We start from the raw sequence: 15,850 nt of genomic DNA on the forward strand, positions 1-15,850 counted from the left end.
TGCTTTAACCCGCAGCCCCTACCCTCCGAGCGCCCAGGCCTTGCCTCCTCCAGCCGCACGGCGGCTCTCTTTCTCCTCCATCCCCGCCCTGGTACCACTTCCCGGAGCCAGCAATACGCTAAGCCCCGTCATGCGATTCGGTCTAGGGGGTCTTGAGCCAGCGTAGGTCCATCACGGAAGCCCTGCGCGGGCTCCAGTCCCAGCATCCTGACACCATCCCCGTCCCACCCCTCCGTCGCCCCCCTCAGTCCTTCGGCGCCCCCCGTCAATCAGCACTTTGCCTGCAACTTGATCCTGGGGTGCGTGACCAGACCCGGTGTGCGTCGGGGTTACTCCCTGGGCGCCGCGCCCACCGGGTGCCCACCTCTCGCCTCCCCGCCGCAGCGTCTCCTCCTAGCAGCCCGCAGACTTCTGAGAATGAATCGGTACCCAAGCCCCGGCCGCTTCCCTCCGCCTCCTCGCGCCGCTGCAGCAATGGGCTCGTCCTCCGCGGTCGCGGTGGAGATTATCCTAGCGTTGCGCCATGTTATGCCCTCGCCTCCCCTTCCTTCCTCGCCGCCGCCTCCAAAGCCCAGCCGAGGCCCTCCGCCTGGGCCCCCTCCCTCGCCCACGAGTCCCCGCCGCAGGGGCCGCTCGGGGCTCTGCGGAGGCGCCGGGGTCTCCGAGCGCCTCGCCCTTCCTGGCGGTGGAGCAGAGACGGGCGGACAGCCCAGCCCAGCCCCCGCCCGCCCCCAGGCGCGCCGCGGAGCTGTCACCCGGCCGCTGCCCTTCTCCGCGCCCTAGGATTATCCTCTCCGGATCCCCGGCGGCCCTGGCACGGGGGAGGGGGCCGACAGGGGCCGCGGGTACTCACCCCGCCCCAGGACGGCGCCGCCCGCCGCAGGATGAGCGGAGCCTGGGCCGCCGCGGGAAGCCGCGCGGGTGGGTGTGTGCGGCCGCGCGCGGACCCGGTGCCCCGGGGCGCGATGCCTCCAGCCCTGGGCCGGCCCCCGCCCTCAGCGCCGCGGTCCCTGCGGCCGCCGCCCGTGGCCCCAGGAGCCAGCCCCCACCCGCCGCCGCCTCCTCCGCCAGCGCCGCCGCGTCTCTCCAGCACTCCGCGCTGCGTCCCCATCCCCGCCCCCACCTCAGCTGTGGCTGCTCCACGAGTCAGGTGACGGCGGCCGACAAACCCGGGCGAGCTCTCCGCCGAGCGCCTCGCGGCCCCCTCCCAGCTACTCACACATGCCGCCCCCCGGGGCCACGAGCTCACAGGCAAGGGGGGCCGCGCGCGAGCATCCCCGGCAAACGCGAGACGACAAGAAGGAGGCAGGGGGGCGACACCCACCCAGCCAAGCCCCCTCCACGAACACCCCAGCAGCCCCTCCAGCCGCTGGACCCGCACCCAGCACGCACTGCGTGCGCGCGCACCTCACACACCTGCCCGCCGACTGCGGGATGCGCCGGCCGCGGGGGCGGTGGCGCAGCCGGGAGGGTGGGCTTCTGAAGTTCTGCTCTGCGAAGGCCAAGGCTAGGGCGTCGTCGCGCTGCCTGGCAGTGCCCTGCCTCTTCTCCCTACTTGCTGTCTCTGACACGTCTGCCTGTCAAAGGCAGCCGTGGCCCACATGGGCAGGGCGATTTAAAATGTGAGGTTCTGTTTTCTTCTAGGAGTTTTATGGTTTCAGGTCTTATATTTAAGTCTTTAATTCATTTTGAGTTTATTTTTGTATATGAGGTAAGAAAGTGGTCCAGTTTCATTCTTTTGCATTTAGCTGTCCAATTTTCCAGCACCGTTTATTGAAGAGATCTTTTCCCTATTGTATATGCTTGCCTCCTTTGTCGGAGATCAATTGACTATAGGCGCCTGGGTTTGTTTCTGGGTTCTTTCTTCTTTTCCGTTGATCTATGTGTCTGTTTTTGTGCCAGTACCATAGTGTTTTGATTACTACAGCTTTCTAGTATACCTTGACATCAGGAAGCGTGTTACCTCCAGCTTCATTCTTCTTTCTCAAGATTGCTTTGGCTATTTGGGGTCTTTAGTGGCTCCATACGAATTTTAGAATTATTTGTTCTAGTTCTATGAAAAATGCCATAGGTAATTTGATAAGGGATTGCATTGAATTTGTAAATTGCTTCGGGTAATATGGACATTTTAATAATATTAATTCTTCCAGTTCATGATTGCGATATATCTTTCCATTTGTTTGAGTTGTCTTCAATTTCTTTCATTGGCGTTTTACAGTTATCAGAGTACAGATCTTTCACCTCCGTGGTTAAATTTATTCTTTGGTATTTTATTCTTTTTGATGCAATTGTAGATGGGATTATTTTGTTAATTTGTCTTTCTGATGGTTCATTATTAGTGTATAGAAATGCAGCAGATTTTTGTACATTACTTTTGTATCCTGCAACTTTACTGAATTCGTTTATTGGTTCTAACAGTTCTTTGGTGGAGCCTTTAGTGTTTTCTGTATATAGTATCATGTCATCTGCAAAAAGTGATAGTTTTACTTCTTCCTTTCCGATTTGGATGCCTTTTATTTCTTTTTCTTCTCTGATTGCTGTGGCCATTCTCATACTGTGTTGAATAAAAGTGGCTAGAGGGGGCATCCTTGTCTTGTTCCTGATCTTAGAGGAAAAGCTTTCAGCTTTTTGCCTTTGAGTAATGTTAGCTGAGTTTGTCATATATGGCCTTTATTATAGTGAGTTATGTTCCCATAGGGAGGAAGCTCTTTGACATTGGTCTTAGGAATACTTTTTTAGATCTGTCTCCTGAGCCTGGGGCAGAAAAGCAAAAATAAACAAGTGAGACTACATCAAGCTAAAAAGCTTTTGCATAGTGAAGGAAACCATCAACAAAATGAAAAGGCTACCTACTGAATGGGAGAAGATATTTGCAAATGATATATTCGATAAGGGGTTGATATCCAAAATATATAAAGAACTCCTACAACTCAATAAAAAAAAGCAATCCAATTAAAACATGGACAGAGGACCTGAATAGACATTTTTTCAACAAAGATATACAGATGGCCAATGGACACATGTAAAGATGCTCAACATCACTAATCATCAGGGAAATGCAAATCAAAACCACAATGAGATACCACCTCACACCTGTCAGAATGGCTGTTATCAAAAAGACAAGAAATAACAAGCATTGATGAGGATGTGGAAAAAAGGAAACCCTTGTGCACTGTTGGTGGCAATGTAAATTGGTACAACCACTATGGAAAACAGTATAGAGTTTCCTCAAAAAATTAAAAATAGAACTACTATCCAATCGAGCAATTCCACTTCTGGGTATTTATCCAAAGAAAATGAAAACACTAATTTGAGGAGATATATGCACCCCTATGTTCACTGCAGCATTATTTACAATAGCCAAGATATGGAAGCAAGCCAAGTGTCCATCGATAGATAAATGGATGAAGAACATGTGGTAAATATATGCAATGGAATATTACTCAGCCATTAAAAAGAATGAAATCTTACCATTTGCAACATGGATAGACCTGGGGGATATTGTGCTAAATGAAGTAAGTCAGACAGAAAAAGAAAAACACCATATGATTTCCCTAAAACAAAACAAATGAACAAACATAACAAAACAGAAATAGACTCATAGATACAAAGAATGTACTAGTGGCTGCCAGAGGGGAGGGAGGTGAGGGGAGGGGTGAAACAGGTGAAAGGAGTTGACAGGTCAAAACTTCCAGTTATAAAATAAACAAGTCACAGGGATATAATGAACAGGTTAGGAAATATAGTCAATAATATTGCAATCAGATTATATGGTGACAGATGGTAACTAGACTTATTGTGATGATAATTTCACAATGTATAAAAATATCAAATCACTATGTTGAACACCTGAAACAAATGTAATATTATTAGTCAATTATACTTCAATAAATAAAATAAAACATCAGATTCTGCCAGTCAACTGTGCATGTTATCTGTGTGTCCTCAACTTCTTGGAACCCCTCTACTTGTTTCAGTTACAACTTGGAACCAGGGTGGGCAGGTAATTCTAGCCACTTTGGTCTTAAATGGATACTAAGGTCTGCTGCAAGGACAAATAATTGACAAAGCCCTCAACTGATCCCAGGTTATATTCACAGTAGTCATTTGGGTGTGTAAAGAAAGTTCTGTGTACCATTAAGAACTAATTTCTGCCAATTAAATATAATGTTTGAATGTCTTAAGTATATTTGAATTGCATACCTGAATTTCTAAACAGGGAGTTTGATTCAGTTAATAGTTTCACATGTTGACATTTTCAAAGACTGTTACTTAATCTTAACCTAAAAAATTGTTTAAACTCTCAAAGTAGTATCAGGATTAGAACTTTAGTTGTGAATTTTCTTGACAGTTTTCCTGGCTACAGGAGGCCTCTATTTGGCCTTGAGGTTGTAAAATGTGTACGTATCAATATCAAGATTTTGTTGTATACTCCTTTCTTTCACCTGGTACAGTGTTCGGTAGAAAGTCATGATTTCATAAGTATTGGGACTGATTCTAGCTAAGTTAGAAGCGTGATGACTAAAGAAAGACAGCCCAGGACCACCATTGCCAGGTTTCAAATACTAGTCTTACTGTATGATCTAGCAATGCCATTCCTAGACAAATTAAAACACACTACCATTTAAAAACTTATACTCAAGTTTTGTAGTAGCTTTGTAGTACTCAAATATAGTCCCCCAAACCAGAAGAAACCCAAATGTTATGCTACTGGTAAATGGAGAAACAAAATGTGGTATACCCACGCAATGGAATGCCACTAAGCAATAACAAGGAAGAAACTAACAACACGGATGGATCTCAAATGCATTATACAAAGTCAAAGAAGCCCAACCAGAAATGTGACTTACTGTTGTGATTCTATTTAAATAGCATTCTGAAAAAGGCAAAACTGTGGTTACAGAAAGCATATCAGATGCCAGGGGTAGGGGAGGAGATTGACTGCAAAGGGGCAGAAAGTAACTTTTTGGAGTGATGGCAATATTCTTTATGATGATTGTGATGATGGATACACAATTACATATATTTCTCAAAACATCGATTTGTACACTTAAAATTGGTGAATTTTATTATATGTAAATTATACCTCAACAAATCTGATAAAAAGAGCTTGAGTGGCACTATTTATATCAGACAATGTAGACTTCACACTAAGGAGTATTAGTAGGGATACAGAGGCACATTTCATAATCATAAAAATTCATAAAGTGTCTGTAACAGTCCAACATGTTTATGTACCTAGGAACAAAGCTTCAAAATAGGCTGAAGCAAAATCAAGTGGTTTTAAAAGGAGAAATAGGCAAATCCACAATTATACTTGAAGATTTCAACACTCTTCTCTTAGTAATTGGTAGGATAGGTAAACAGAAAACCAGTAAGGGTGTAGATGAAATAACCATATCAACCAATTTGACCTAACCGACATTTATAAAATACTCAATCTAACAACAGTGGATGGAATACATTCTTTTCAAGTACAGATGGAACATTCACCAGGACAGACAACATTCTGGGCCATAAAGCTAGTCTTATAAATTTAAAAGGATTACAGTCATACAAGCTGTGTTCTCTTACTACTGTGAAATTTAACAAAAAATCAATAACAGATAGATATCTAAAATCCCTAAATATTTGGTAATTAAACAACACATTCTAAATAACCCATGGGTCTAACATCCCCACAGGAAAATTAGAAACTACTTTGAACTAAATGATAATGAAAATGTGACATATCAAAATTTGTGGGATGCAGGTAAAGCAGTGATTAGACTGAAATTTACAGTATTAAAATGCTTATATTAGGAATGTAGAAAGACCTAAAAACAACTATTTAACTTTCAACCTTAAGAAACTAGAAGAAGAACAAATTAAACTCAGCATGAGGAGAAAGGAGGAAATAAAGATAAGAGTAAAAATCAATGAAAGAGAAAATAAGCAAATAATAGATAAAATCTATGAAACCAGAAACTCTTTCTTTAAAACAGTTGATCAGTAAAATTGGCAAGCTCCCTAGCCAGACTGACTGAAACAAAAAAACAGATGACACAAATTTCCAAAGTTAGAAATGAAAGGGAGAAAAAAATCTTATGGATGTTAAAAGGGTCAGAGAACGTTATGAGCAACATTATGGCAATAGATTAGATAATTTACATGAAATAAGGGTAGAGTGTAGAACAGTGGTTCTCCAATAGTGATGTTGTGACACATACATTGCTACTAGTTAAGAGGTTTTCAGCAAGTAAAAAGTTTCCAATAATGGTGAAAATAATACAATCTGTGAGTAATTTACTTTTCGAAAAATAAATGGGAGTTGGGGCTGGCCCAGTGGCACAGAGGTTAAGTTCGCACGTTCTGCTTCTTGGCTGCTGAAGGTTCTCCAGTTCGGATCCCGGGTGCAGACATGGCATTGCTTGGCAAAAGCCATGCTGTGGTAGGCGTCCCACATATAAAGTAGAGGAAGATGGGCATGGATGTTGGCTCAGGGCCGGTCTTCTTCAGCAAAAAGAGGAGGATTGGTGGTGGATGTTAGCTCAGGGCTAACCTTCCTCAAAAATAATTAATTAATTAATTTTTAAAAAATAAATAAAATAAATGGGAGTGGATTTGCAGTCAATCTTATAATAGTGTGATATCAGATAGTAATTTATGAACATATAGCACTGGGAAGTGTGGGAAGCCATCATTGGCTTCAGTGTGCTGCTTGTGTCTCTGGTGCTATGCATGGGGAGTAACTAACCTACACAGGGACATCCTTCTGTCATGGGTGGTAGCAGAAAAATGTTTGAAACCTCCCAACTACAGAAGTATCATATCCACATTAGTAAATCATGTCAAGGGTAGAACAACCTTCTGAAATGTTATTGATTGTTTTGGAAGAACAATTTTTTCCTTTTTCAAACCTTTTCAAAGTTTACTGAACTTTGAAGACAGTAGCATATTTCCAGTGGCAAAGATTAAGAAAGGCAAGGTTCTTATATCCAGGAGAGCCTAGAAATACAACCACAAATGTTGTATACTAAGTTGAAAGAAAGAAAATTGACTCAAAGAAAGAAATACATTGAGAGAAGGAAAAATGATTCCTTATCAATATATTCCCTTTGAAGATCCAGGCACATAATAGATAATATTCAATAAATCGTAAGCAAAAATATAATTGGCATTCAATATTTTTACAAATTGAAAGATCTTTTGATCTCTCCCAGTGGTCAGAAACTAGACTAAATACAATAGACATCCAAAATATGTTTTTAAAAAATATATTGAACTTTTTATTTTCTGACATACATGTATGTCTTCATACAGATTTTTTGCTAAGTCTCTGATTTAATACACCTGTTTTCTTCTGAGAATCAGATTTAATAGAGAAAAATCAAACCAACAATAACTACACATAGGCCAACAATTTATGTCAATACCTGAGGGCAAATGTCTTCAAGATACAAGAAGGGCTAGCCCCGGTGGCCTAGTGGTTAAGTTAGGTGTGCTCTGCTTTGGTGGCCCAGATTTGGCTCCCAGGCACAGAGCTACACCACTCGTCTGTCAGTGGCCATGCTGTGGTGGCAACTCACATACAAAATAGAGGAAGATTGGCAACAGATGTTAGCACAGGGAAAATGTTCCTCAGCAAACGAAACAAAACAACACAAAACAATACAACAAGAGTAAGATACAGTAAGAGTACCAGAAATGGAAAGAAAACTAAGGGCAATCTGATTGCCTCAGGCAACACCCTGAGGAGAAGTTGAAAAATTCATACTTTTCTCTAAAACTGTAATGTCCTTCTTAAGGTAAAACTACAGATGATTTTATTCTGGGGATACTTTTCTGTCAAAGTAGAAAAAACATATGAGGTGTAAAAATAACTATATTGGAGCATATCCACCCCCACCCCCAAATGTGAGCTGTCTGTCCAAATCCAAAAGCAACTGGCAACGAAAAGCAAATCTTGATATCCTGAATTCACTTGTTATAGAGATGAAAAGATTTCCTCAAATGAAAGAGGCCATAAAACCGATGAGCATTCTAATGTAGCAAGAAGAGAGTAGGTTGCACCAAATGTCCGTAAGACTGAGATTCAAACAACTAGATCGTCTTAGGGAAGCATTTCGTCCATGAAAGCACTCGAGTAATTTAAGAATGAAAGTAAATGAAAAGACAGTATATTCCAAAACAGGACAAACAAATTTGTTAAGTTTTGTTCTGTCTAATATTCATGTTAGAGATGAATTCCATGGCAACTAGCATATTTGATGGAACATGTACATTTTACATGCATGATAACAATTTAAACAGGGTATTTTCATTTTGCTTCCCTGTTTTAAATCTAAGGTGGCTGCATTGGTTACCTATTGTTGAATAACAAACTATAGCTTAAGAAAAACAATTTTTTTCTCTCTCTCTCACAGTTTTGTAAATTAACAGGGCTCTGCTGGGTAGCTCTCCTTTGAGGTCTTTCATGTGGTTGAAAGCAGGTGACAGCCAGGCCTGTAGTCTTCAGAAGTCTCTACTGGGCTGCCCAAAGATGGCTTACTCACTCACACATCTGGCAATCGATGCTGGCTGCTCACTGAGAACTTAGCTGAGGATTCAACCAGAGCATCCACACAGGGCATCTTTATGTGGCTTGGGCTCCTCGTGGCAGAATGGTCAGGGTAGCCTAATTTCTTACTTCTAAGTAAAAACATGACTTCTAAGAGAGAACATCCCAAGATAGAGAGTTCCACCTTGGTGGAAGCTGTGTTTCTTATGACCTAACTCCAAGGTCATGCAGTACCAGTTCTGTTGTATTCTATTGGCCAAAAGAAGTTACAGAGACAGCCCAGATTCCAGAGGAGGAGACTATCACTGGGGGATTTACTGCGGGACAACTACCACAGTGACTCACAAAAGTAAATCCTTGTGATGAACCTATAGAGAGACACTTATACTCTCAGAAGTATGATATTAAGTGATTCACAAGATTTATTGAGAACAACCCCAAAATAATTGGCAATTGACCAAAAAATTACTTGAACATATTAAAATAACACAATGAATTATTTCCTTTGGTTGGAATATTCTCTTTCACATACCAGGTAAACTCCTACTCATCCTTCATGAGCCCAGGTTAAGTTGTACATGATTTGCAAATCTTTCCCAAATCCTCTATTTTAGCGCCCTCTTTTTACAGATGAGGAAATTTAAGACTAGAGAGTTTAAGTGACTTTCCCTCTATCACACAGAAAGATAACAGCATATCCAATCCTAAACTCCAATTGTCGAACTTCCAATCCAGTGTTCTTTCCACTGTATTCATTGCTTCTGATAAAGGTATTATGATAGACTCTCACATCATAATATTAATTAGCTATTTGGTAAGAAAGTCCTTTTTTAAAATTTATGGGTTGGAAGGTGTGGTAGCTAATATCTTAGGTTATGGAATTGGATAAGCCCTGGTTTGAGTCCCTAGCATTGACCCTTACCAGCTGTGTGATTCCAGGACAAATCCTGTAGCTTTAAGGCTTAGTTTTCTTATCTGTAAAATGAGCATGATCGTAATATCCACTTCGAAGGACTGTTTTTACCTTCAAATGAGATAATGGCATGAAGACCAATAACACAGCGTACGACACACAATAAAAGCCCAATAAATGTGATTATTAGTACTCAGTGAGTAACTGTTGACGGAGTAATTGATTTTGCTATTTTATTAACATCTGGTTATATTACACTATATTTTTATTATTTTACTTTATGATTGGGAACTACCTTTCAAGTTTATACACTTTTCTGATAAATATGTTATTCTACTAGTATCATTTCTAAAGTGAGAAAATAAACTAATAATTTACCTTATTCCCGAAATGTGAAACCAGGTTATTTCAAACGTCATCATGGGTCGGACTGAGTTCCTATTATTCCCAGGAAACTAGAGTAGAAAGCATACACATACACAAACGGTCGTTGTACAGTGCTGCTATTACCAACAGCAGTTTGTTCTTTCTTTGTTTCCAATCTAAAGAGATGATTTCAAGGGAATTCTCGGGAGTGCAAAGATTTTTCTTTGAGATGGGAGAGGACTAATCAGGAAAGTCTGTCGGGAGAAGGAAGTTTCCCAAATAAACTTCTAACTTAAAAGCACGTGAGGGCAGAGCCAGTGTGCCTTACCTTCCAGTGTGTATCTCTGTAAGTATTCCTCTTGTTATTGTATTTTCTCCACTATTTTCTGTTGTGGTTTGTGTCTGTCTACAGCTCAGATTACCTTCTGGGCTGCTTAGGGCGAGTGACTCGGGCTCCTCTGGATAATTCATTGCACGAGTACAGAAGGCCAGGCACGTGTCTTCGTATGGCTCCAGGGACTCAGCGGCGTACTGGGAGGAGAGCTGACCTTCTCACACCCCTCAAGTGTGTAAGTAGAACATACATGTCACTGGTCAGTTTAAAAAGTTCACACAAAAGTAATTATATGGATCAACTATAATTATAATTATATAATTATCAACTCTAATTATATCAACCCTTTCTGTTTCTCCGATAAAGAGAACATTAAAGAGAAATAGAAAGCTGAGGCTATTTGATGTCCAGTATAACCAGATGAGAAGGAACTACTGTGTCCCTGTTTAAAGTAATTTGGGCTGGTACAAGTAAGGCCTTCCTCTTTCCAGAGCGTAATGCACTTAACAGTATTATTTTTTTTTCTACTTGCCTCGAGTACTTTCCTTTGTCTAAGGACTTACACTTCAGACATTTGGGAGTCATTACAGAAGACAAAGCATCATTGTGGGAGTTTAGGAAATTAGAAGAATCTACATTTATAGTTTCTTCAAATATCTATATTAACCTCATGTTAGAAAGTTCCCAAATTAACCCCCAAATAAAAGTATAATGAAACAAAGTCAGTAATTTCCTATAAAAAAATATGTTAGCTTAGAGAACCAAGTTTTTAATGGAGGATCACAGTTTCACTTTCGAGTAGAAAAATAGGTAAAAATTAATGCTAGAATCTCAATTATTTCCCATGGAGAAACCAAAGAGTGAGCTGGTTGTTGTACTTCTCCAAATTTATGGTCATTATTGACTTGAGCAATGGTGTTGACCTCAAAATTTCGTCTTATTCAGCCTAAAACTGGGTCATTATGAATGATTTTAGATGTATTCATAAAAACGAAAGTCAGGAAATTCTCTGGCATCATCACTCATCACTCATGCACTTGGGTGCTGGTTATGTCTCTGTATCAGATGCTTCCAGCTAGGCATTATCAGAGATGTGCATTTGTTTAATGACACCTGAATCAGTGTTAATGGTGCATCTCCTATATATGCTAGATGTGAAGAGACAGCCAATTTGTTTCCACTGTTGCTGACTTTATTCTACAGCCCCTGTCAAGTTCACTCACGATTTTGCTAAGAAAGAATGAACAATGACATCACAGGAAAATATGAAAGCTTCCATTTCATGGGCAGAAGCAACAAAATATGAATCAAATAAGTCAATAAACTTAGTACTTATGTAGACTGTTTTCTAGGAACATCAAAGTATTTTTCATTAACAATCCACAAAATTTTGAAGGTATATGCATTTCTGAGATAACGCATGCTGTTGTTTATATCTTTGAAGTGTTATTGGGGGCTTTAGCTTTTAGGCTGGTGCTATCCAGTGAGGGACGTTATTTGGCAGTTGCATGGTTTATTGCTGGTTGCCGTCCTTTGCAGTTGGAGATATTATTGATTATCATTGCCACATGGCCCCTGTTAGGGAGCCAGAGCCCTTTCTGCACTGTGTATATAAATGTTGTTGATTGATTTCCAACTATAGTAATGGTTTATGTGGCTGTCTCTGTTTGAGACATGTCTCAGATACATAATCTCTTCTTATAAATTCTTCATGGTGATTACATGTGCTTAAGTACATCATCTTTCAGGGCCTATAATCTCCTACTGGCCCACAGCCTTGCTAGGCATCAGTAAGTCCTTAAAATATCTCTTGCACTTTCTCTAGTTGCAGTTGTCTGGGCTTCAGCTGGCCATCTTGGAAGTATTTCCAGATCCTCATCATCATCCGCCTCATTTCATACAGCTGTGTGTACGAGGAATCATTTTAATGACGCGGGTCTGGCCACAGTCAAGGAACTCATTGCTGGAGAGTCCCGGTTGCCACTTTGTTCTCCCTAGTGACCATCTCAAAGGCTGGATGTGACATTTATGATAGGTTTAAGAGTGACTATCTTCTGGAGTTTGATACCTCACCGATTCAAAACTTGGCCAGCTTCATCTTGGCCTCCTTGATTCAGGAAACCAAAGTACCTGTCATAACAATGCACTGTGGCTTCCAGCCCCACAGAGTAGGTGAAAGGTCCTGATGGTGGAAGGGCTACCTCACAGAGACTTGACTGGATTCAGGTCAGGAGAGATGTGTTCCTTCCATGGTGAGCAAATTTCTTCCTACATGGAAATTTCAAGAAGAGCAGCAATTTGCAGAATTATTTGAGAAATAAAGTAACATGAGCTACCTTCATAATCCTAAAGGATATCTTGGGCTAATGGAATGAAAGATTTTATTACATGTGTGGAAGAATATTCTGACACAATCTATGGTTATTTTTATCAACTACGAGCAAGTTTATATAGAATAGATTGCTTTAACTGTTGCTGAAAGCATGTACTCTGATGTTTTATTTAGGCTCGTTCAGCTACAGAGCGATGGAAAAATGGGACATGGACCTCAGCCCATCTCTAGGGGTAGAGGCGTAGGAGCCTAAGCCCAAAATGCACCTGCTAAGTGAGCCGAGGACCGAGCGGGTAGCATTGGTTATCCAGGCAAGTGTGCCACGAGGAAGCAGAGCTCAGTCAGCAGGCCAGGGGCAGGCGCAGGACTCCAGCATTGGTGGGAGCACTGGTAAGAGAAAATCTAGAATGGGGATTAAAAATCATTCTTAAACTCTACCTGGCTTGGTTCAGACTTGGAAGAACACTGATTCTACAAATATGAATAAAGTAGCACCATTTCTAAGAATTGGTACGGAGTTAAGAAATCAAGTTCAGCAAGAACTCTGCCCTGTTTCAGCCTTATTACCTTGCACTACAGTTTCATGTGTAAGCCGTCTTCAAGTGGTTTAGAAAGGGACTATTAATAATATGCAATCATATTTCCTTACAGTGCTAAACATATGATCAAAATAATATGATTACATTTGGCGTTTATATTTGGTTTAATATATCTACATATGTTTAATACAAAGACCTTCAATCATAATCTCATCTTCTTGCTTTCAGACTTACAGCCAAAAAAACTTGTAAAACTGGAGCTAATTTGGTATGTTTTCTTTTTACAAAAATCAGATATGTCTTCCTCTATTTACCTAAGCCATCTCTGTTTTTTACAGCTGAATTATTTCCTGACTATGCAATTGTCCCATTTTCTCTCTTAAAATCTGTGCCTCTCCTCAGTACAGATAAATAAATGTTTGATGACTGAGCTAATGAATGAATGGACCAAATTTGCCACAGTACCTAAACCATAGTGGATACTCACTAAATGAGTTTAATAAATGAACGAATAGGAAATCATAGGTAGTAACAATGTTGACAAAGGGAATGAATTTTTCTGAAAAATTTAATTTGTGAAATAGACCAGGAAACTGTTATGGTCCCTCTGAATACATGAGGTCAGATACACAGGGAAATTAAAGAGAGACTGCCTGGCACTTTTTACAAATCAATTGGCTTTTCTCCAAGGAATTCTAGACATTGTCACAAACTATAATTTGCCAACTGTATATTAGACCTTAAAACACCGTCAATTAAGGCTACAATCATTCAAAAGTTGGTTTACAGGGTTAATCACTGCTGCATTGTGAAACTACTATAATTTTGTTAGCACAGCAGTGCATTTTGATAGGTGTATGTAGCAACATTGCAAAATAGCTAAGCTGTCACTGTGACTCATGATTCCTGACCAAGTTTCATAATCTTTTCTTCCTAAAATTTGTTCAACGTTTTTCTATCAACACAATTTGTACTTGTATGTTGTATTTTATCAACTGAAACCATTTTTCCATAAACTTGAGTAAGCAGATGAATTTCTGCAACAGCAGCAATTTTCATGTAAGAATTAAATCACAGTGTATACTTTGCCTAGGGACCACATAGTTAGGAAACAGTTATTTTAAACTAAGTATGTTGAATCATAAACACTGAGAGATAAACCAGCTTACAAGATAGCTTTAAACAATAATGTGATATGGCATTAATTCAACAAATATTAGTTGAGAACCCATAAGCCAGGCACTTTCCAGGAAAAAAAAAAATCCTTGCCTCAGTGAAGCTTACATTCTAGCAAGAGAAGACAGATAATAAACTAATAAATAAGTAAATGATTTAAAATATTAGAAAGTGACAAGTGCTATGGAAAAGGAGAAGAGTAAGCAGGATCTGGAAGCTGATGTGGGAGGAGTGGCAATGTAATCTTTGGCAGGATGGTCACAGGTGAGGGTTCATAGAGGAGAGACATTTGACTGAAGACAAAGAAGGTGAATGAGCCACTGTTATGTACAATACATTGCTAGTTACTCTGGTATATTTTCTTTTGAACAGCCCTCATATGTCTCTACCTCTATATGGATGATGTCATTCCCCCGCCTAAAATATCAATGACTTCCTATCGCTTCAGCATCATGTGCAATCGCCTGAATTTGTTCTAGGACAACTTCTGTGATCTCACTCCTGCCTCAACCTCCAGACCCCTGACTCTTTTTCTTGCTTATTCTGCTTCAGCCATGCTGGATTTATTTCAGTTTCCTCTTGAGTACCAATGGCTTTCTCACTTTCCAGCCTTTCCACAGGCATTTATCTCTGCCTGTAATCTTTCCCAGGACTTTCACCTGACCAACTTCCCAACTAGCTGACCACCACCACCTCCCCAACTATCCCCTGTTCTTACATTCTCATTGCACACCATATTTGCCTTCCCAGTCCTTATTGTAATCATAAGCAAATAACTGTGTAATTATTTGTTTAGTTTTTATTTTCCTTGGTAGATCTTAGCAAATTGATGATAGGAATGTTGTCTGATGTCTGCCCTGTTCATTACTATATCCCCAATGCCTGGTAGAACATGGTAGATGTTCAATATTTGTTGAATGAATAAAGTACACCTGAGATGGGATGGGATTCATGTTGTTGGGGTAGGGAGAGAGAATGTACCAGATTTAGGTGGGAAAATAATAATGAAAAGTGTTCTTTCCTTGAATGAACTTAATACACTGTTAAGTTAAATGGCTGAGAATAAAAGACCATTAAGGTCTTCAGGCAATTGTTTTCAGGTGTATTCTTCTCATAGATCCTTACATAGCTGGCAATCGGTCTCCTTAGATAATGGCTACAGACTAGGAAGTGTAGCTATTAGTGCTCTTCCCAAACATTCCAGGCGCCCCTCCCCTCCCAGCCCGCTTAGAAGTTGAATGTGGCCATGTGTCCTCTTTGGCTCGTGAACTGAGTGGATACAGGGTATGTCAGTTCTGGCAAGAAGCTTTAAGAGTTGCTGTGTAATTGGCTATCTTCTGTTTGCCACAGCGCCTGTCAGGGCCTCAGGTAGCAGCTAGTTTGTTGACCAGTCCCTGAGAGGGCATGACGTGGAGCTCTGGGCTGACCCATTAAGGATTTAGAGCATAGATGAGTAATTCACCTTTATTAAAGTAACTGAAACTTTGGGTGATTTGTTTTCACAGAATAACCCATCCTGACACAGGAATAGGAGGTTTTGAGGCTCAGTTGTACTAAGAAATTTTCAAGCACCAGTACTGAGATGGAAAACTGAACTCATCATCTCTCCTCCAAAACTGGTGTCTCCGCAAGACCACTGACCCAAAGGAAA

General features: G+C 40.8%; 1 protein-coding gene across 50 annotated transcripts in view; it reads right to left on the reverse strand.

Moving 5' to 3' along the window:
* The window catches only part of SNAP91 (synaptosome associated protein 91), a 141,696-nt gene extending 140,144 nt beyond the window's left edge, over positions 1-1,552 (reverse strand). For 28 of the 50 annotated variants that reach the window (XR_011422578.1, XR_011422577.1, XR_011422576.1 and 25 more), the window contains exon 1: positions 854-993. The gene's annotated coding sequence lies outside the window, so the exon portion shown is untranslated. Of the gene's footprint in view, positions 1-364; positions 768-853; positions 994-1,123 lie in introns of those variants that run through there. The other 22 variants (XM_070225265.1, XM_070225262.1, XM_070225259.1 and 19 more) reach the window with 12 other exon arrangements.
* Between the last annotated feature and the right edge of the window lie 14,298 nt (positions 1,553-15,850).

The sequence above is a fragment of the Equus caballus genome, chromosome 10 (genome assembly GCF_041296265.1).
Source record: "Equus caballus isolate H_3958 breed thoroughbred chromosome 10, TB-T2T, whole genome shotgun sequence".
In the NCBI taxonomy this organism is placed as follows: domain Eukaryota; kingdom Metazoa; phylum Chordata; class Mammalia; order Perissodactyla; family Equidae; genus Equus; species Equus caballus.